This window comes from Sus scrofa, chromosome 15 (assembly GCF_000003025.6).
Source record: "Sus scrofa isolate TJ Tabasco breed Duroc chromosome 15, Sscrofa11.1, whole genome shotgun sequence".
Classification (NCBI taxonomy): domain Eukaryota; kingdom Metazoa; phylum Chordata; class Mammalia; order Artiodactyla; family Suidae; genus Sus; species Sus scrofa.
The window spans coordinates 2,682,501-2,705,399 of record NC_010457.5 but is presented as its reverse complement, the minus strand read 5'-3'; the positions used below and the strand labels follow the sequence as shown (position 1 = coordinate 2,705,399).

At 41.3% G+C, this 22,899-nt stretch overlaps 1 protein-coding gene and 1 long non-coding RNA gene across 6 annotated transcripts in view; one reads left to right on the top strand and one right to left on the bottom strand.

Annotated features, from left to right (window-relative positions):
- Positions 1-9,099, bottom strand: part of LOC106506169 — a 60,148-nt gene extending 51,049 nt beyond the window's left edge. Inside the window, exon 1 of the long non-coding RNA XR_002339195.1 lies at positions 8,945-9,099. This is a non-coding gene — a long non-coding RNA (uncharacterized LOC106506169). The remainder of the gene's footprint in view (positions 1-8,944) is intronic.
- Positions 9,247-22,899, top strand: part of LYPD6 (LY6/PLAUR domain containing 6) — a 116,535-nt gene continuing 102,882 nt past the window's right edge. For 2 of the 5 annotated variants that reach the window (XM_013983919.2, XM_021074962.1), the window contains exon 1: positions 9,335-9,456. The gene's annotated coding sequence lies outside the window, so the exon portion shown is untranslated. Of the gene's footprint in view, positions 9,457-22,899 lie in introns of all 5 variants that reach the window. The other 3 variants (XM_003133259.5, XM_021074961.1, XM_013983918.2) reach the window with 3 other exon arrangements.

Here is a 22,899-nt window from a genome sequence, read left to right as displayed (position 1 = left end):
TGTTTTGCTCATCATTGTCTTTTCAGCTTCTAGTATGTACCATTTGTTGAATAGCTATTTGGTAAAAGAATGAATTTGCTCTGTCAGCAAAACACATGGCTATTTGCATTGCTATGCTTTGAAGACAGGATTCCAGGGAACTTTAACATTTCCTGATTTGATTACTCTGTGTACTTTCACAGTGTCAGTCCTAGGACACCTCTACATCTGCTCAGTCTACCAGTCTTGGAGAATGTTGGCAAAGGGGCACTTTTGTGTTAGACCTGTGAGACTGTGCCTTGTGCTTTCCACCAAAGAGGAAGGACTGGCTGCTGGGATCCCAGGAGCCTGTGTCACTCAAGGATCTCCCAAGTCTGGACAGCCAAACACTGTGCAGAGGGCAACAGGCAGAGGTGTGTTTCTGGAGAACTAGATGATCTTATTGGAGATTCCTGTTTTCTTGTTAGAAGTAAGGTCTCATTGGGAGAAAGGGGAAGAAAATAGCTATATAGCATCCAGCATATAGTACTCTTCAGAAGACCACAGAAATACCAATAGATCAAGCAAAGCTAAATTTATTAGCTCTGCTGCAACATGGGCAACATCTCCTGGACAGACTAAGTAGAGACTCAAAATCAGAAAATTAGGGAAGGATATAGAAGACTGAACATACAAATACACAGTGGCCAAATCGTGTATAACAATAGAGCTCTGATCCACAGCTTCTGTAACAACCAGCCCAGTAAGCCAAACCACAATTTCTGCAGCAACTGGCCTAAATTGGTCCAGACTGGTCAATGACTGATAGCTCCTCTAATTTTGCACCCCTACCCCAAATTCAGGACTAACCAGAGAAAGCCAAATATGCTTTTCAAACCAATAACATAGCAGTCCCTGCTTCTAGTTAGCCTACTTCCAGCTTCTCCATTACAACTTCCAATCAGAGCATACCAGAAATCATCCTTTTTTTTTTGTAATTACAAATCTTCACCACTTTTCTGCTTGTGTTTAGTCTCTGCCAAATGCAAGTGATGGTGGCTGAAATCTCTTGCTATAGCAGATTCTGAATAAATAGCCTCTGTTCTCATCTGAGTTCCCTACCTTTATTGCCATAGGTATTTATGAACTTTGTAGAGTCGGAGCTGGGATTTCTAGGCAAGTCTTGAAAAGCAGGGACTGGTTGGAATGGGCAATCTATGACATAATACTTTTGGAAGGCATAGCAAGGCGAGAGTCTGGAAGTACTCACTTAATGAGAAGTTAGCTCTGAAATGCAAGCAGTTTAATATGCTCACAGTTTTATTTTCCAGGAGTAAGTATTCCCCAGGGCAAAGAGCTGGGCAATTGTTTTTGGGTCCCAGGAATATTTAACATAGGGAAAGGAAAGTATGCCTGATCCAAGAACTGGTTAACACAAGGACAGGGAATTATGGTGGTTCCAATTCCTGAGGTTGATGAGGGAAAAAATTCATTTTAAGTCCTTTTTTTTTCCCTTTTTTATTCAACCTAGACAACATGGTCAGTCACTTGAATAATTCCCTCATTAGCATAAACAATTTCCGCAGCTACTGTCCAGTTGTACTAACCCACAAAGTGCTAAGCCTGGATTAATTCTACCATGTGTAATAAAAATGCTTTTCATCTTTTGTTCCAGCAACTACCTTTTGGTGGTGACTAGAGGAATAGAGAACTTGGAAGGGTGCTGAGACCAAGTGAGGTCTCAGAATGAACAAACATATGTCTGCTATGAGCACAAGGGAGGACTAGAGAGAGTTTAAACTTTATACTTGTCTCAAAAATGTATGTCTCTCTTGAACTTTGGATCCACATATCCAGCTACCTCTTGAGAAACCTTATCCGGATGTTCTACAACCCCGCCAATCTTCATGTGTCCAAAATTGAAGTTATAATTGTTCTTCTTCACCAAAGGTTTGTGACTCAGTCCTACAGATTGACCTTGTGATCCTCGTCAGTACAGTGGTCTAGGCAGCCACTACCATGGCTCAAATTAGCAGGCAATTTGAGAAAAAGCCTCTTTGCGATCTGGCTAAGGAAATGTGCTCTGATTTTGGAATTTTAGGCATCAGCAATGGGAATGAGGGAAAAAGATGATGAGATGATGGAAACCCAACCTCTTGAAATTGTATGTATGTATGTATGTATGTATGTATTTAGCTTTTTAGGGCCAAAAGTGTGGCATATGGAAGTTCCCAGGCTAGGGGTCCAATCGGAGCTGCCAGCCTGCCCTCCAGCTATAGCAACTCGGAATGCGAGCTGCATCTGCTACTTACACCACAGCTCAGGGCAATGCTGTATCCTGAATCCACTGAGTGAGGTCAGAGATTGAACCCTCATCCTCATGGACACGAGTCGGGTTCGTTGCCACTGAGTCATGGCAGAACTCCTCTTTTTTTTGGGGGGGGGGGGCTCATTATAGAAGTAAGATCAGAGGGGCAAAGATTCAACCAGTAGAAGATTATCTCAGGTACAGTGATAGACACTGGGAAAAATAAAGGCCATGAAACTTTTAGACCTTCTTGGATTGATTCTTTATTAGAACATAATAGTATATAATATCCTGTTTAGCTTACATATATCTGCCTCACAACTTCCTCTCCTTAATCTCCAACTTTCATTATCAGATGGTATAATTAGGAGACAATTCTATTTATGGGAAAAAATTAGTGTCAATTCTAAGTAGGGTGGCATCTGTGTTTATGCAAAAAGTCCTACCAGGTATAAAACTGATTGATGTCTTAAAGCAACTGAGGGGTCTCTGCTGCAGTCAAGATTACTGTTTCCTAGTAGAAAAACTGGTGGAGAAAATTGAGTTCTTATAATAAATTCCATAACTGCTTAGCAGTAAGTGATTTTTTAAAAAGTCACTTGACTGTGCAAACTGGTTAGAGTAGAAATATTTTAATGATATTTCAAGAGTTTAATGTCAACCATCAGTGTCCAATAAATGAAAATTACTTTTAGTGATACATCTGGAAATATGATGGGCTTTTGAGCCAAAATCTCTCAAGCTTTGCATAAAATCTGGATTTTTATTTCTACTGTGTGCCTGTTATATAAACTTCTAATATTTGTTATAGAGAAAAAAAATATAAACTAGATACTACCTGGAATATTGAAAAATCAGTAGAATGTTAAGACATATTAAATTTATTGTTTGTTCATTGAGAGAAGAAAGTGAATAATTTATTTAAGGATACTTAAAGAAAGGGCAATATTTTAATAAGTAGAAAGGGGAAGGGAATATATTTTGAAATAGGAGCAGCATCACTGGAATGAAAAATGTAATGTGACAAAGTAGCTACTTTGAAGGAGAAAACACTCATCTGAATGGGAAATTTTTTTATAGTCTTGTAAAATCCCCACTTTATCTTCCTTCTTATCTGTACATTCATTTAACTAGTATTTATTGAGTACCCACTCTGTTTACAGGCATTGTGTGAGGCATTGGTGATATTTCATTAAATAAGATAGTTTCTTCTCTATGAAGACTGTTTAGTGGGATTTTCATTAATGATTAACTTATGCATTCATTATATTAGGTAAAATGAGCTTTAGCTCTGCGTGACAGAAAATTTGAAGTAAAAATGGTTTAAACAATGCCTTATATAAATAAATCATCCAGACCTTGAACTGCAGGTCCATCACCACAATAAACCTCAAGTCTTTTTATCTTGCTGTGCTGCCATTCCCAACCAGTATATACATTTAGATTTTGAGTCTGTTTTTGTTCACTTAACATAGTGCATTGGGGTACATAATGTTGTTTGTATCAACAGCCTATTGATCTTTTCACTATTGAGGAGTATTCCATTCTATGGATGTACTACATTTTGTTCATCTATTCCAAGTTGAGGGACTTTGGAGTTGTTTCAAGATTTTAGTGATTAGCTAATGCAAATCAAAACTACAATGAGGTACTACTTCACACTGGTCAGAATGGCCATCATTAAAAAGTCTACAAATAACAAATAGAAAAGAGAACCTCCTATACTCTTGGTGGGAATGTAAATTGGTGAAACCACTATGGAGAACAGCATGGAGGTTCCTTAAGAAACTAAATGTAGTACTACCATATGATCCAGCAATCCCACTCCTGGGCATATATCTGGTCAAAATTACAATTCAAAAAGATACATACAGCTGTAATGTCCACAGCAGCACTATTTACAATAGCCAAGACATAGAAACAACCTAAATGTTTATCAACAGATGAATGAATTAAGAAGATATGATACATATACAAAATGGACTACTACTCAGCCATAAAAAAGAACAAAATAATGCTATTTGCAATAACATGGATGCAACTAGAGATTCTCATAGTAAGTGAAGCAAGTCAGAAAGAGAAAGACAAATGCAATATGCTATCACTTATTCGTGGAATCTAAAATATGGCACAAACAAGTCTATCTGCAGAATCAAAACCGACCCATAGACATGGGGAACAGATTTGTTATTGCCAAGGGGGAAGGGGGAGGGAGTGGGATGGACTGGGAGTTTGGGGTTAGTAGATGCAAACTATTACATTTAGAATGGATGGGCAATGAAGTACTACTGTATAGCACAAGGAACTGTGTACAATCTCTTGGGATAGAACATGATGGGAAATGATATGAGAAAACGAACACATATATAGCACGACTGGGTCACTTTGCTGTACAGCAGAAATTGGCACAATATTGTAAATCAACTATAATTTAATTTCTTCAAAAAATCAAAAAAAATATTTTGGTGATTAGGACTTACTTCCATGGCACAGGGGGTTTAAGAATCTGACTGTAGCAGCTCAGATTGTTGCAGAGGTGTGGATTCAATCCCCTGCTCTGAGCAGTGGGTTAAAGTATCTGGTGTTGCTGCGGCTGGAGCTCAAACTCAATCCCTGGACCAGGAACTTCCATCTGCCATGGGTGTGGCCATAAAAAAAAAAAAAAACTTTTAATGATTAAATTTCTATAAATATTTGCTTGGAGCTTTTTGTGTGAATATAGCCTTTCATTTCACTTTGGTAAACACCCAGGAATGGAAAATAGGGCCATATGTATAATGGTATATTGAACTTATAAAAGCTGTGAAAACTATTTTTAGAGTGGCTGTATCATTTTGCATTCCATCAGCAATGTATAACAGTTTAGGTTGCTCTGCATCCTCATCAGAATTTGGTATTATCAATTTTTTTTTTTTTTGTCGTCTTTTGTCTTTTTGTTGTTGTTGTTGTTGCTATTTCTTGGGCCGCTCCTGCGGCATATGGAGGTTCCCAGGCTAGGGGTCGAATCGGAGCCGCAGCCACTGGCCTACGCTAGAGCCACAGCAACACGGGATCCGAGCTGCATCTGCAACCTACACCACAGCTCACGGCAACGCCGGATCGTTAACCCACTGAGCAAGGGCAGGGATCGAACCCGCAACCTCATGGTTCCTAGTCGGATTCATTAGCCACTGCGCCACGACGGGAACTCCGGTATTATCAATTTTTTAAAACCATTACATAAATATATAGTAGTATCTCATTGTAGTTTTAATTAGCATTTCATTAATGACTAGTGATACTGAGCTGTCATACTATTTGTCATCTGTATATCCTTTTTGGAAGAATACCTATTCAAATCTTTTGTCCATTAAAGAAATTTAGTTGATCGTTTTCTTATTGTTAAATTTTGAGAGTTCTCTATATATACTGGCTGCAAGTCCTGTGTCAGATATATAATTTACAAATATTTTCTCCCAGTCTGTGGTTGTTTCTCATTCTTTCAACACTTTTGTTTGACGAGCAAACATTCTTAATTTTGATAAAGTCCAGTTTATTTGTCCTTTATGGACTGTGCTGTGTATCTTACAATTGTATATTTATATGCCAATTTATAAGCCAAATTTATAAAAAAACTAAAAAATAAATTCCTCCTAGTAATAATAGATTATCTATAAATAGTACATTAGCTAAGTCTCCTAAATGTGACATCAAACAAGAAGAAATTAGATAATTTTTGCTGGGAGAACTAGATTACAGTTATGGAATATGAGACAAATGATCTAAATTTTTGAATTTAATATGTAAAGATTTCTTTTAATTTTTAAAGATGTCTAAAATCTTTAAAACTGAAGATTTTTAGATTTTGTACAATTATAGTGTGTAAATACATGAAATGAAATGCTTCTCGGGGGCTTCAAATACCTATTTACTTATTCATCCACTTATTTCTTTAAAAATTTTTACTGAGCACCTATAGTGAGCCAGGCACCATGTTCTGAATGAGGGCACAAAGATGAATATGATGGGATGTGGAGCTTTGGACAAATAAATCAACAGATTATAACACAATGTGGGAAGAACTATAGTGGCACCTGTTCAAAGTAAACCATGCTTCTTTTAGCACAGGTAGTTATTTCATCACACTTATCTCAGTTTGCAATTATTTATTTGTGTGGTTAGCCTTAATGTTTGTCTCTCTCATGGTCTGCTCCAGGAGTATAAATATGATACATATTTTCTTCATTGTGGCTGGCACATAACAGGAGCTGGATTAACAATCGTTGAATAAATAAAATGCTTGCTATTGAAGTGCAGAGAGGAGAAGTTGCTAAATATGCAACTTATTTAAAAAGATGACATTTGAAGTAAGTCTTAAAGCAGAGGTAGGAACTTGATGGTTGGGTGGGGGTGGGTAGGAGGAGAAGGGCAGCATTGCAGCACTGTATAGTCTTAGCCTTGGGCACATGAAGTCTTATAACACTTATGGGAAGGACAAAAAGTCCCAGTGGGTTAGGACCATCCTATGTAGAGAAGTGTGGGGGCAGCAGATGAAGCCAAAGTGGAAGGCAGCAGCCAAGATGGGAAGGAAGGGCTGTATCAACCATTATGGCTTTGAACTCCACAGCAATGGAGTCAGGGGTACTAAAGGATTGTAAGCTTTTTTTTTTTTTTTGTCTTTTTAGGGCCGCTCCTGTGGCATTTAGAGGTTCCCAGGCTAGGGGTCAAATCAGAGCTGTGGCCTAAGCCACAGCACAGCAATGAGGGATTTGAGCTGCCTCTTCGACCTACACCACAGGTCACAGTAATGCTGGATACTTACCCCACTGAGCAAGGCTAGGGATTGAAACCATGTCCTCATGGATACTAGTTGGGTTCATTAACCACTAAGCCATGAAGGGACTCCAGGATTGTAAGCTTTTCAATGACACCATAGAGCAGTTAGGACTGTTGATGAAGCCCTATAAGAGATGATAAGGGTGTGGCAGCAGCGGTAGAGAGGTTGAGAAGGGACAGACCTGAAAGCTATTCCCATTAAGTCCAGAAGACTGGATTTATGGGACTTGGGGATTGATAAGATATGAATGGGTAAAGTAGAAGGAGAATTTTTTAGCTCTTCTGATGCCTGAAAAGTATTGTCTGTAGGGAGTTAACATATTTAAAATTTTTTTCCTGATTAATACACATTCTTTAGAATATATAGTAAAGTATAAAGAAGACAACAAATCATCTGTTATCTCAGCACACAGAGACATTGTGAGCACCTATCCTTCTATCATTCTTCTAAAATACATTTTTGAAAAGAGAGCCTAAGGATTCTATCTCCACCAGGAAATGAGAGTCTCATGAACTGCATTAATATATTGACTTTAATTTTGAACCCAAATGTCATTCTATGCTGAGCTGATTATATATATATATACATATCTCAAGTGAGTTAGGTACATAGATGGGAACTTCGGAAGAAAGAACTGTCATCCCTGGAAACTAAATAAAGGGCAGCAATGACACTCAGGACATGACCTCATTAGTAACAGATTTGCAGAGGTAACCTACCCAGTCACTGAGGGACATTTCCAGGTTCTGTCTGATTAATTCATGTTCAATTCATTCAATGTGCTGAGCCCTGCAGGAAGGCAGCACCGCAGCGATCATCTCCCGTGTCCAAATGTTCTAAAGGAGTGCTAATTATTTTTGCCCACCTGAACCTAGAGCTTGTGTGAACCTGTGCATATAAACTAAGTAAGAGAAAAACTTTCTGAGGTCCAGGAGCTGTTAACCAAAAATAAATTATTTGTGACCCTTCCAAAATAGAGGAAATCAGAGGGAAGTTTCCAAAAAAGTGGGGAAAGGGATATTTTTATGTTGAGAGGGAGTGAATTAGGGGGAGGAACAGAAGCAGTGGGATTCAGAGGCGGTCTGCCTGAAAAGAAGCTCCAAGAATAGAAAGGCCAAGGAGGAGAGAAAGGGGCCTCAAAGACGAAAGTAGCCACCGGGGCGGGCTGTCCCAGCCAAGGCAGTCTGCAGGCCAGGTACCAGGTGGAAGTGGGGCAGCGGGGGGCAAGCTTCCAGCTCCTGGATGAACCCGCTGAGTCCTCCCTCCAGACCTTCCTGGGGACCTTCCATAGTCACCCGCCTCCACCCCCACTCAATCAACCCTCAGCGGTACTCAGAGCAGAGGGGGTGGAGCAGTGCTCCGCTTCCATTCTGAAGTTCTGGATTGAAAGGTCCAGGCGACTCAAACATGATTTACAACAGGGAGGAGAAAAATCAATGCCTGCAGAAAGGTTAGGGGTGGGAGAATTTATTTGAGGGCGGAAGGTGGGAGAATTCTGCCACCAAAGAATTCTCCCACCAAAGCCCACGACTCCCACTTCCTCACGAGGACCTGCCACCAGCACCCCGCCCCGACTCTCTCCCCAACTCCGTGGTCCGCCCCGCCGTGTGGGTCTTTTATTGTAAAAGTCAAGTGGTCCAGGTCTGCCCTGGGTTCGACTTACTTTTCAGTTCTGGTTATTATGTGCAGCGGGTTTCTCACGGCCCCGGGGGTGGCGGGCAGTAAGTTTTGGCTGGGGCCGTTTTACACTGCCAGGCTTTCCTTTACTCAGCTACTGGCCAAGGAAGCGAGCGGCGCAGGGGGTCGCTCACTGGAAAGGGTCAGTGCAACCAGAGCAAACACTGCTGATTTTGAACGCTCACCGCGAGCAGACTTCAAAGACAGGTCTCACATCCTCCCGGTTCCGTCCGCGGAACTCGGCCACTCGCCCTGCCGGTCGCAGCGTGGAGCCAGGCAACCCACCTGCGCCCGGCAGTCAGCTCTCGCCTGCAGGAGTTTGCACACTTGGCGCTCAGGCCCACGCCCTCGGAGTTGGATTGTGCGCACCGAGCCAATGAGCTCGCCTGGGGAGAGATCGGCTCTCCCCGCGCGCGCTGATTGGTCCCACGACCGGCGAGGCCGAGCAGGCGGGCAGCAGCTGCGGGCTGCAGCGAGAGCCCGGCGCGAGTGGGAGTGGCGCGGGCGCCCCCCGCCGCCCTGTCCCTCCCCTCCGCGTTCCCTCCCTCTTTCCCTCCCTCCCTCTCTCCCTCCTCGCACTCCCCGGCTCTGGCCGCGCGCTGGCGGGGCTCCGCATTGCACACTCTGGGGGCGCCGCAGTGTTCGTGGGATGGGGCAGCGGGCTGCCGCTGGCGGCCGGAATCCGCGTGCAGCCCGGGTGAGTAGAGGCGGGCTTCCCGGGAGAACACAAAAGGAGCTGGGGCTCGTGCCAGCGGCCCAAGCTAATGTGGGGCCTGGGCCAAGCACGGAGTGGCTTGAGTCCCTGGAACTACCCAGGGCTAGGACAGTCCTTCCCCCAGCTCCCCGTTCCTGGCCAGCAGAGCTGGGGTCCTCGCCTCTGCATCCCGCTCCGGTGTTTTGCCCCGGAGCGGGCAGCAGCACTGTGCGCAGCCTGGAGGGGCGTGTGTGTGCGTGTGTGTTTTGCTGGCGCGCTGGGGGTGAGATGGAAATGTCAGAAGCTGCCAAGTTCAACGCTGGATGAATCTTTCCCAAGAGTAATTTAGCACCTTCCCAGGGCCCAGCGTGCGTCCACTAAGAACTCCAGCACAAGGGAGAACCCAGGCAGCGAAGTGGCAGAACCCCACATGTTGCTGCGGGGCGGGCGGGGGTAGGGGTGTGGTGGAGTGGGGGTGGGCGGTGGCAGTGGCCCGGCTGCGTCCATCCAGAGGCGCTGCGGGAGGGGCGGTGAGCTGTGGAGCCTCCAGCCATTGCCAGAAGGCACGAGGCTCTCTAACCACCCTTTCTGGGGACTCGGAGAGGGGGCAGTTCACCCACGGAGCCGGGGCTTCGCCTGGGCTTGACTTGGTGCTCTGCTTTTCTCTCCAGTAAGAGCAGTTCCATTGATTACATTTGGTTAAACAGCCTATTTTAGTCTTAAGCTCTCTGTGCGTCGGTTTATCTGACTCGGTGTGACCCTCGCCACAATCTCACCAGCTCCCCGCCCCCAGTCCCTGCTCTGGGCACCTCACTGCACGGTTCAAAACTTGATGTTTGAGCATGATTGCATCCGGCGTGGTTCCTAGAATCTCAAGTGTCAAAATCATTTCCCATTTCCTAGGGTTCTCCAAGGACTTGTAATTTGGGGTTGGGGGGTTGAGAAGGGAGAAACTCTGGTAGCGAATTTGTTGGTAGAATAGCAATGACTTCCCAGAGCAAATGACAAAAAGAATGTTAAGCTTTTCCCTGTGGTAACTTATCCAAGGTGTGACCTCCAAAATTCAATTTTCTTTGTTGGAGGCTAGGGAGTTTAGATTCTCCAGGGGGAAGCTTATTTCTTGTTAAATTGACTTACGGTGACATACACTCTGTTCTGCTCTGTTCTGGCCAGCCATTGCAGATGTCTTGATATTATTAGAGCAATTCCCTAAAGCCATTACATTTTTTTTCAGTGAGAGGAGCTCAAAGTAGCTGTTTAAAATTTTGGATCTGCACCTTATTTCTCTAGAAGACATTAATGGTTACTGTATATGTGCTCACGTGTACCAAGTTTGCAAAAGGTATTTGTGCAATTGTCCATGAAATGGCTTAATGCACATTTATGTTAAATCCATTTAAATGTAAAACATCTATCTGTTTTCCATTTTAGTTTCCCTCTTGACCAATGGCACCAGACTGAAACAGGACTTAAAAGAGTCTTCCTTGTTTAAAATAGGGTATTCCAGAACTCTAGCCCTGAGAGCACACAGTAAGCTTTCTGAGATGGTAGGCACATAAAAACTGTTAAAATTTTGAACTGTTTTTTTTTGGGGGGGGGTTAAAAATATTAAAAATGGAGTTCCCATTGTGGCTCAGTGGTTAACGAATCTGACTAGGAACATTGAGGTTGCGGGTTTGATCCCTGGCCTTGCTCAGTGGGTTCAGGATCCGGCATTGTCGTGAGCTGTGGTGTAGGTCGCAGAGGAGGCTTGTGTTGCTGTGGCTCTGGCGTAGGCCGGCAGCTACAGGTCTGATTAGACCCCTAGCCTGGGAACCTCCCATATGCCACAGGAGTGGCCCTAGAAAAGGCAAAAAAAAAAAATATCAGAATGCTTCCAAACCAAAAAAGGTTGATACCGTTCATACGTCTACATTTTGAAGTTGTTGACAGTCTTTTTAAGATGAGTGTTTACAACACAGAATGCATAAATGAGGCTGTTTATAGCAAATAAGGCCAAGTTTAAAAAAAACCAAACCATACTTCACATCATATTGTACAGTTTACATGGCACATTGAGATCTACTATTAAAATATCTGTAAGGAAGTCATAGTTTATCACCCCCGTTTTACAGGTGGAACAACTGATGCTTTCAGAAATTGAGTGACCTTTCCAAGGTGAATAGCAGAGTTCAAGTTTTTTGCTTTTATTTTTTCCCCACAAATTCTCCCCTTGCTGGCTCCCTCCTTCCCTTCTTACCTTCATGCTGGGCTTCTTTCTTTCCTAGTCTCATTTCTGTACCTCTTTTTACTATTCAGCACATAGCTTTGGGACCATTATGTACTGTTCCTAAAAGGCTTGGGTTTTTGCTAAGTACCACTTATAAGGCATGGGCTGGTAAAGATTTAAGGAGAAAGCTAATAATGGTTTTCAAGGGACTGTCCTTTTCAAATAGGTATATTATTTTTATTAATGAGTTGTTAAATATGCAGGTAATCAAAACCCTGAAGAATGATGTCCTTGTGATAGTGCTCAGGATTATCAAATGACTAATTGTGGCAGAGGCGTTTGAGAAATGTGTAAGTCTCCCACTCTGTAAGCAGAAACTCCTCATAAGTTCAATAAACAATTACAATGATCCCTGATAAATGATTATTTCATTAGTGTCATTCAAATTTTAAAAGAATTGACAAAACAGATTACTTAAATATACCCAGAGCCACTCTAGAAAAGAAATCCCACTTATCAAAAGTCTTGAAATCCTTATTAACTAGTTTACAAATGCAACAGAAGACACTGATTAAAGACAAATCATGTTTTTACTTGCATAGCTAGCAATACAGAGTTACAGATATCTGCCTACCTGATTCTTTATTGAAAACCCATAGTTTGTAAATCTTTTCTTAGGAACCTATGGCTCACAATATTTATTTGTGACATTGTACAATGTTTATTAAGATGAGTGGAATTAATTTTGTTTGCATTAATGAAGATAGGAATATTTGAAGGGTCAATTTATTAAATTAAGCCCAAAAGGGTGACAGATCCCAGGCACACTAAAAATGAGATAGCCAAAAAAGAGTGCGGAAAAATCCTTGCAGTGGATTCCCAAAACAATAATAAAAGACTCTTACATCCTGTGAAATGAGAATTGTGGAAGTACTTGGCTTACATCGCGTCAAACATATACTCACAGTTAAAGAGAGCACACAGTTTAAATAAATTCTTTGCTTCTGCTTTTGCTGAGTAATATTCCTACATCCAGGCTTTCTCAAACAGTAAACACACTGGAGGTAATAGATCAAGAGATGGCAAGTGCTCAGGATATTCCAGAACTAATCAACAGACCAGATACTAAATCACCACAATGGCCATCACCCAAGTGTGTTGAACCTTAGTGTGTAAGGGACAGCTCTCCGGGATATTTTCTGGTGCCCTCAGGGGACTCCTGTCAGGGGAAGAGTTTTGGGGAGATTAAGCCAGATCCGTGTCTTTATGGACAATTGGGAGATCTGTGTTAAAACTGAACACAGATTACGTACGGTAATACCACTTATTTTGAAGAGAAGGGGGATAATGTATTACATTACATTAGAGTTTAAGGAGGAAATATATTTGTGGCTAAATGTGTTGCAGAATATGTTTTATTTTTAAACTTTCAAAAAGCCTGACTGGATTTCAAGTCCTAGTCCCCTCCCTATTCAAAACTTTGTTGTTTGGCCAAGAAACAAGAAAAAAAAGGAGTGGAGATAAATATGCATTTCTCTGAGCGGACAAATAGACTCTTCCAGATACTAGTCAGGATGGTTTTATTTAAACTTTTATGTTTTATTTATTTATTTATTTATTTGCTTTTTTAGGGCCACATTCATGGCATATTGAGGTTCCCAGGCTAGGGGTCGAATCGGAGCTTTAGCTGCTGGCCTACACCACGGCCACAGCAACACCAGATCTGAGCTGAGTCTGCTACCTACACCACAGCTCATGGCAATGCTGGATCCCAGGATCCCTGACCCACTGAGCGAGGCCAGGGATTGAATCTGCAACCTCGTGGTTACTAGTCAGATTCGTTTCCGCTGAGCCACAGTAGGAACTTTTACAAATGTTTATGGATAGTATATGGTTCTTATGGGTAAGTGAAAACCACACTGATTCAGTTGAACCATAGGAATAACCTAAAAGGCAACCTAAATGGGAGGAGAAATAATAGAAGATTAAAGTCAAAATGGAAGATTGAAGATAAGTGTACTTGGGAAAAGCAACCTTGAGCACATTTACAGGAGATGGTTTTAAATTCTGTTCCCACCAGCAATCAATGTGGCTTGACAATATTCTCTCAGGTCTCTTTAAAAAAGGTTTGTCCACTAAATTAAAGTCAATATTGAGAAAGGAGAAGGATATAAAATTCTATATTAATATGATGCCATTAAAATATATAGTTGAGTAAGTTTATATAAATTCTTTCTACTTATCTGTTCATCTATCTATATAGAAAGAAAGGCACCAATATATTAATAGTGACTATCTTGGTATTATGGGATTGCAAGTATTTTTGTTGTCTTCTTTTACTTCAGTACTTTCCAAATTTTCTTCAATGAACGTATATTGTTCTTATTTTAAAAAGTGTTATGAAAATAAGGTATGGGAGTTTCTGTGGTAGTGCAGCAGAAACGAATCCAACTAGTATCCATGAGGATGCGGGTTCAATCCCTGGCCTCGTTTAGTGGGTTGGGGATCCAGCGCTGACATGAGCTGTGGTGTAGGTCGTGAGTGTGATTCGGATTTCACGTTGCTTGGCTGTGGTATACGCCAGCAGCTGCAGCTCCAGTTTGGCCCCCAGCCTGGAAACTTCCATATGCTGCAGGTGTGGCCCCAAAACACAAACAACCAACCAGAAAAACAGAAAAAGAAAATATAGTGTTATAAACTCAAATTTCATGTAGTCTTACTATAAGGGAGGCGCATTTGATTATCATTTCATGTCTTCTGCAAATCCGTAGTTGAAAAATTTGCCTGTTCTTATCCCTTAATTCCCTGTATATAAAAAGCAGCATGTTTATGGAGTTCTTGCTGTGGCACAGGGGGTTATGAATCTGACTTGCAGTTACTCAAGTCACTGTGGAGGTGTGGGTTTGATCCTCAGCCTGGTGTAGTGGGTTAAAAATGGTCACTGCAACTACAGCGTGAGTTGAAGCTTTGGCTTGGATTCACTCCCTGGCCTGGGAACTTCCATATGCCCAACTTCCATATCCCAGAGGTGTGGCCATAAAATTTAAAAAAAAAAAAAAAAAAGGGCAGCATGTTTAAAAAACTTTTTTTAATGATATCACTTATAACTGGAATCTAATATCCAGCACAAATGTACATCTCCTCAGAAAAGAAAATCATGGACTTGGAGAAGAGACTTGTGGCTGCCTGATGGGAGGGGGAGGGAGTGGGAGGGATCGGGAGCTTGGGCTTATCAGACACAACCTAGAATAGATTTACAAGGAGATCCTGCTGAATAGCATTGAGAACTTTGTCTAGATACTCATGTTGCAACAGAAGAAAGGGTGGGGGAAAAAATGTAATTGTAATGTATACATGTAAGGATAACCTGACCCCCTTGCTGTACAGTGGGAAAATAAAAAATAAATAAATAAATAAATAAAATTTGGTACTAGGAAAAATTACGGCTAAAGAGGAACACCTGTGCTTTCCTTAGGTAGTGAGGATTGGGAGATCCAAAGGCATCCCATTTTGCTGTAACAATCAGGATATGAAGAACCAAGTTAATGGAAGCTGGTATCTCTTGTCCAGAGACAAAGCTTCCAGGATCTTATAAAAGATGTACCCAGTTCCCAGAATCACGGCCCTCAGAGAAGCCCCAAGTATGATATCCCCATCAGGTAATTTTCTTTTTCTCTCAGTCTGCCAATTAGGGGTCATAGTTATAATTGGTAACTAGGTACCATAGCAAGTAACCTACTTGACAGTTTAACCCTCATGAGGTTGCTACAAAGGAAGAGCTAGACAGAAAAAGTTACAGATAGAGTGAACTTGGATTCTTTTTCATGAAAATACAAAACTAGAACTAAAGCACATCTGTTGATATTTGAAAGCAAGGAAATTTGGACAGAAAGTAATAAGCTCAAAGACTAGGAGTTCCTGTCATGGCTCGTTGGTTAACGAATCCGACTAGGAACCTTGAGGTTGTGGGTTCGGTCCCTGCCCTTGCTCAGTTGGTTAAGGATCCGGTGTTGCCATGAGCTGTGGTGTAGTTTGCAGATGCGGCTCAGATCCTGTGTGGCTGTGGCTGTGGCGCAGGCCGGCGGCTACAGCTCCAGTTCGACCCCTAGCCTGGGAATCTCCATAAGCGGTGAGAGCAGCCCTAGAAAAGGCAGAAAGACAGAAAAAAAAAAAAAAAAAAAAAGCTAATACCCCTCTCTCCTGTCCTGCATCCCACCTGCTTATCCTTATTCTCTCTTTTGCTAAGAGAGGATGCAGGCTAAAATTCAAAGTCGGTTCCAAAAAAAAATTTAGGTGTATGCATGAATGATTACTACTTACCGCATTGTAAGTGAAACAGAAGTATTGGGTGTGAAATCTTCATCTTCTTATAGATCTTTTAGAAGCCATAGATGTAAGAATTCTTAAAGCCGAGACTGTCCTGTTATCTGACATTTTTTTTTTTGAAATCATGATCGTTACTTGAATTATCAAACGTGTATCTCTAAGCATTGTAAATGCTTAATAACAACACGATTAATATATTTGAGTGGTAGAATTTGAGGTGAGCATTTTATTTTATTTTTTTATGGCCGCACCCACGGCATATGGAAGTTCCCGGGGCCAGGGATTAAATCCGAGCTGTAGCTTCCACCTACGCCAAAGCTGCAGCAACTCCGGATCTGTTAACACACTCTGTGGGGCCAGGGATCGAACCCTGGCTTCTGCATCAGTCTGAGCCGCTGAAGTTGGATTCTTAACTCACTTCAGTGCAGCAGGAACTCCCTGGGTGAACATGTTCAAAAATACGCTTTATATTTTGATGCCCTAAAAGGTAGGATAAATAAAGATTGCATTATTCTCATCCCATTCCCCCTGCCCTTCTCAGTACCAAATAGTATATAGACTAGCGAATGTACACATTTGTTTCCATCAAGACATCTAGAAATACTAGTTTCTTTATGCCATTAAAGCAATTTATATAATATATACACTTACTTGAACTTACAACAATAGAGTTTATTACTTTACTTTATATGGCTTTTCATCTGCAGGATTCTACCTGCTTATGAGAGATTATGTTAATTTTCTGTTGGCAGAGAGGGAGTACAGAGCAGTGTTGGAGGCTGGGATCTCCTGTGTTGTAATTCTGGCCCCACCAGTCTTGGCTGACTGTATGACCTTGGGCAAGTTATTTGGTTTCCTTCAGTTTAACTGGTTACCATTATCTAGCTAACTGACCTTTAGCAAGTTAGGCATCCAGTGTCTGGACTTCATTTGCTTCAACTATAAAATCAAGGGGATGGAATTCCCATCGTGGCTCAGTGGAAACGAATCTGACTAGCATCCATGAGGACACTGGCTCTATCCCTGGCCTTGCTCAGTGGGTTAAAGATCCATTGTTGCCGTGAACTGTGGTGTAAGTCGCAGATATGGCTTGGATCCCACGTTGCTGTGGCCGTGGCGTAGGCAGGTGGCTATAGCTCTGATTCGACCCCTAGCCTGGGAACCTCCATGTGCCTCGGGTGCGGCCCTAAAAAGACAAAAAAAAAAAAAAAAAGGAATTTAAAATCAAGGGCTTGCACTAATTAAACTTTAAATTCCCAGCTGAGGAGGAACCAATATATATATTTTTGACATTTAAAACTACCCAATAATGCTGATCTAATAAAATGGTTTTGAGCATCTTAAAGTGTGGCATAATGTCGGTACTTAGAACAAAGTAAGTTAAGAAGACAGAGTTCTTGACTTCTAAGAGCATGAGATCTATAATAAAAAATTTAAAACATCGAGTATTTCTCCCTGAAATTTGTTCTTTTCTTGCTATGTAGATATTCACTGTTCTTTGACTTGATCATCCATGTGGAACACATTGGATTTCTCAGAGTTTTTTTATCTTGCAGATAAAATAGTTGACTTTCAAGTGTTCTAAAAATATTAACTCTTAAAAATACTGACTTTAATAGAAATAATATTCTGCATTTAGGTAGGGCCCTTCTGTACAAGATCAAAAGAAAGGTATTAGAAGTGGATGGTTTTTCTTTTATGTATAACTTCATAGAATTTTTCTTTATGGAATTCATTTAATTCATATTCCCGGTTACCCAACTGAATGAGTTCACAGAAACTTTTGTAGCAATTCTGACTTGTTCTTGGTCAGGTGTGTCCTTGGTCAGGAGTGTCTTTCCATCCATTATTTCCCAATTGACAATTCTTTTTGATCTGTCAAGGCATAGTTCAAATGCAGTCTTCCCAAAGAAGGCTTTTCTCCTGATTCCCCCATCAGTGTAAATTTTACTTATACCTATATTTTGTACAGACGTATTGTTTTTCACATTCTAGCTTATTATTTACATCATGTCTTTTTTCTCTTGACTGCTAGCATGGGCATATTTTTTTTGCACAGAGTAAGCCTTCAATGAAAAAGTTGAATAGACTTGTGCTTTCACAGGAAAAAAGCTGTAAAGATTGGCAGGGTAGTGGGGGCAGGGGTGGGGGATGGGATCACAGAAGACTGGTATAGATGGAAGGGATAGGTTTTGGAGCTTATGACTACTGCCTCTAATCTTAGTCTCTGAATGTCCACAAAGAAAGTGCAAGCTGTAACTGTTCTCCTCAGAGACACTTCCCTGCTTTTATTTCCCAGGAATACTTTCTAGATATTGAGAGTCTTTACAGAACAGATGCTAAAGCCATCAATTTCTATGACCCAGGACTTGGACAAGTTAGATATGCCATCTTCACAACTGGAAATAAAAGCTGGCTGATTTATACTTTCATACTAAGCTGTTCTGTACTTTTTTTTTTTTTTTAAGTGTATGGATAATTTCGGTTAAACAAAAAACAAAGGAAAATTTCAAGGAAGAAAATAAGTGTTTCTTTTCTCATCATCCCAATTTAATTATTCATATGTAATTTTTACTACCTTAATGGCATTCTTTTTCTCTAGGTTACATGGTAGCTACCTAGCTATATGTATATAGCATATTTTTATGCTAATAGAATAAAACAGAAGACCATACATCAGATTTGCTTTATATAGGTAAAGAGCTCTTCTTTGCTCTTAACCTTTCATGAGTTTTCAACACGTAGTTAGGGTTGACACTTTTTAAACAGAGATCTAGACGAGGTTAGATCTGTTTAACCTCTAGCAGCCAGTGTTCTTATTTCTGTTCCATTGTCATAGATTGGAATCACAGCCAGCTAAAATGTTGTTTTAAGGACCACTAGGTGAGATGTGGCTGGATCAGCATCAACTCCACCCAGTTCTGAGAAACAACTCAGGGTTTATATTTTACCTTTGCCAACATTGTGATTCTTTGGTATAGCTAAACCAGGCAAGTTAAAGTCAACAGGATGCAAAAGATATTTTTCCCCTCAAAGCTGTTCAGAAGCTCAGCTTTCTAAATGAAGGGAGTGAAGGCAATATGTATCATATAATAGAATAGACAGCTTTTTTTGTGAGGGAAGCCTGCAGCATGTGGAAGTTCCCAGGCCAGGGATCAAACCCCACCAGGCCACTACAGTGACAACACCAGATCCTTAATCCATTGTACCACAAAGGAACTCCCAGTAGTAGCATTTTAAAGAGAGGTACAGTTTGTAATGGTACTTTCCACTCTCTGTGCTTGGGAACTATGTAGGCGAGACCTTTGCTAGGCCAAGTGATTTCAAGAAATATTGAATGCTGAGCACCTAGAGACCTTGCAGGCAAGCGGGTAAACTCATTTCTTACAGATTCTGGGCAGTTTTGACATTGCAGGAGGGTTTCAGATCTCTCCCAGAACAGCGTACCAAGTAAAGTTGACCATGGAAAATGAAAAGAAGAAAAAGGGTGCGGAAAAGACAGAGCTGTGGAGTTCCCTTCATGGCTTAGCAGTTAAGGAACTCAATTAGTATCCATGAGGACTCGGGTTAGATCCCTGGCCTCGCTCGCTCAGTGGATTAAGGATTCGGCGTTGCCCTGAGCTGTGGTGTAGGTCCCAGACGTGGCTCAGACCCTGCATTGGTGTGGCTGTCATGTAGGCAGCTGTAGCTTGGATTTGACCCCTAGCCTGGGAACCTCCATATGCCGCAGGTGCAGTCCTAAAAAGACAAAAAAGACAGAAAAAAAAAAAAAAAGAGAGAGAAAATAAGGAGCTAGAGAACTTACAAAAAGGAAAGAATCACTTGCTTTATAAGTCACTGAAGAAAACTTTCCAGTCCTATCTGATTCTGATCTTATCTGGGGAAGCCATAAAATAAATACATTTGAGGAGAGCCACAAAGCTCTCTCTGCCTTAAGTTACCTGTGTGTTTCCTCCATTAGGGCCACTCTGGTGCCAAGTCTTTGTCTCAACTAAAAGATCACTGTTAAAGGCTTCCCTGAGGGGAAGCACATGCTAGCCAATGAATGAAGCCATACTGGTTAACAGCTGCATATTGGTCAAGAAGCCAAGTAAAAGTGGAGGGAATCTAAGATGCCAAAGGATTTGAGACAGAGACACAGAAGAGGCAACGATTTTCTGGAAAAGGGTGGGTGGAAAGGAGAGATGTTAGGATCTTTGCTTATTTCCCACTTTTAATCTAAACTCTCACCAGGCTGAATTATCAACCACCAATTAATTATGGGATTTTGGCCAAGCTAGTTAACTTCTTTGAACATCTTGTTCCTCGTCATTTATAAAATGACTACACGATCAGCACTTCTAGAGCAGGATCTGCAGGAAGAGACACTGGTTCCTTGGGATGTTAAGGGAAAAAAAGTACAATGGTCAAAAATATCTGGGAAACAATGGGTCAAACAATTGCAGAATTTATCAGAACATTTAGTAACTGAGTGATCACTTTAAATATCTGAAAGGAGGTGTACTCTTCAGTGAATCCCAAATCTTGTTGACAGTGGAACTCATTGTGAAGGTGCATCTTTTGAGTCATTGTTCTGTGCAACTACAAATACGGGACTAGCTGTTGTCTGGGGTTCTTCTGGGTTTTAAACTCTGTGAATCTATGATTAGATGGTTCATCTCTCTTCCTGTTTCTTTTCTAACTAGCTCCTTGCCTCTTATCCAGAAGTCTTTTTGTGTTGTATAAATCTTTTGAGCAAAAATGTATTCTGCTAGAAAATCACCACATCTACTTTAGGAGCACACTGAGATAGTGCAGTCCTGCTAGCTATGCACTTTTCCCTTAGCTTTTATGTCTTAGACTGCGTAAAGCCATAGGCAATCAAAACACCCATAATGAATTCCCTGTATACACGCACACACACCTTAACAAAAATATTAAACATTAATAGAAAGGGGCTAATATTTCAGAAGAAACAATTTATAGAGGACCAGATTGTATTCTGACAGAGGCATTTGTTTTCCTTCCTTCTTTCCTTCCTTCTTTTTGTGTTTTTAGGGCCTCACCCGCAGCACATGGAAGTTCCCAGGCTGGGGGTCTAATAGGAGCTGTAGTCGCTGGAGTTGCTATGCTACAGCCACAACAACTTGGAATCCGAACTGTGTCTGTGACCTACACCACAGCTCACAGCAATGCTGGATCCTTAACCCACTGAGCAAGGCCAGGGGTTGAACCCATGTCCTCATGGAACTCCAGACAGAGGCATTTCTGAGCAAAGCACTGGCAATTAATCACAGCACTGTATAACATAAAGATGAAAAGATGAATACTGAATGTATACAAAACATGCACTATTCTTCACTTCATCTTCAGGATTACAGGAGATCTTCATCACTCCTCACCCCACCAACACCAGTCTTGGATTTTCTTGCCAGATTCACCCTTTGCTGGGTGAGGAGCTGGTAACAGTCTTAGAAGGGTCTGGGTTGTGTCTCCTCCTGCTGAAATAGCTCCCCTCTCAGAGGTCGTTGGGGGTGGGGTGAAACAGGACATAATCTCTAGGTTAGAAAGAAAGAATAAGGATTCACACTGGCTAATTTTCCACAGTGTCATCATTGCATTTTGTGGATTCTCTGCAATTAGAATAATCTAAATCTCTACCGGTAACCTACAAGTAATCTGTAGCAGACAATTTACAGTGGGCTGTGACTTTAGCTTTCTTTATATGTTTTAAAAGAAATTATCACATAGCATAAAATACAAAAGACAAAAGATGATCATAATTTCCCCTTTACAATTAAATTTTCCTGTTGCACTATTTCTGAAGTTTGGTTGTCTATCTCCACCCTTATTTAAAATTTATAAGGATCTTTGTCCAATGTTCTGTCATTTGAATTCAAGCTTATTTCTGATGAAACATCAGTATTCCTATTTAGTTTTTCTTGTCTTGTTAAAAAAGTTGGAATTAGTTGTACACATATATTTTTAAACTCTAAACTGAATTTTGAAATTTGGTGAACAATTTGTAACTATTTTTTTCCCAAGTGACAAAAGATGTGTTATGATGTTGGCTTGATTCAGAGGACTCATGTTTTCCTCACTTCTTTGTGTTGTCTCAGTGAGGAATCCAAGCTGCACTGTGCCCAGGTTTTTGTTTTTCTGTTGGTTTTTTTTTTTTTTTTTTTTTTTTTTTTTGGTCTTTTTGTCTTTTTAGGGCCGCACTCATGGCATATGGATGTTCCCAGGCCAAGTGTTGAATTGGAGCTGTAGCTGCCAGCCCACGCACGCCACAGCCACAGCAATGCCAGATCCATGTGGAGTCTGCTACCTACACCACAGCTCGTGGCAACGCCGGATCCTTAGCCCACTGAGCAAGGGCAGGGATTGAACCCCCATCCTCATGGTTACTAGTCGGATTTGTTTCCACTGCACCACAACGGGAACTCCTGTGCCCAGGTTTTTGAATTCAGCTTTCCCGATTTCAGAGGCCACCTTTCTCTTCCCTTAAACGTGTGTGGTGCTTTAGTTCACTGCTCATGGAGAGCCCTGGCACAGACCAGATGCTCAGTAGGTATTTGATGAGCAGAGACTCTCCCTACTCCATCAGCGTTTGCTGAGTAAATGAACAGGTTAGTTAACGAGCAGTGCTTCCTGTAATTATCACCACTGTCATACCAGTAATGTAACCATTACCTACCATACAAGGCTTTTTTTTTCTTAGCAATTTCAAGTAAAATTTTTATAACCCACCGACATGATGCTAATTAAGAGTTTAATGTTCATTTTCCTGTTTCGAAAGATACACAGATAAAAGAATTCCACTTAGAGGGTTTTGTACAGATTTCACAAAACAGAACAGATGTATCCATGCAGCTGGTGCTGTACTGCAGCAGCTCAGTGAACTTCAGAGAAGACCTAGACTTCTCACATAG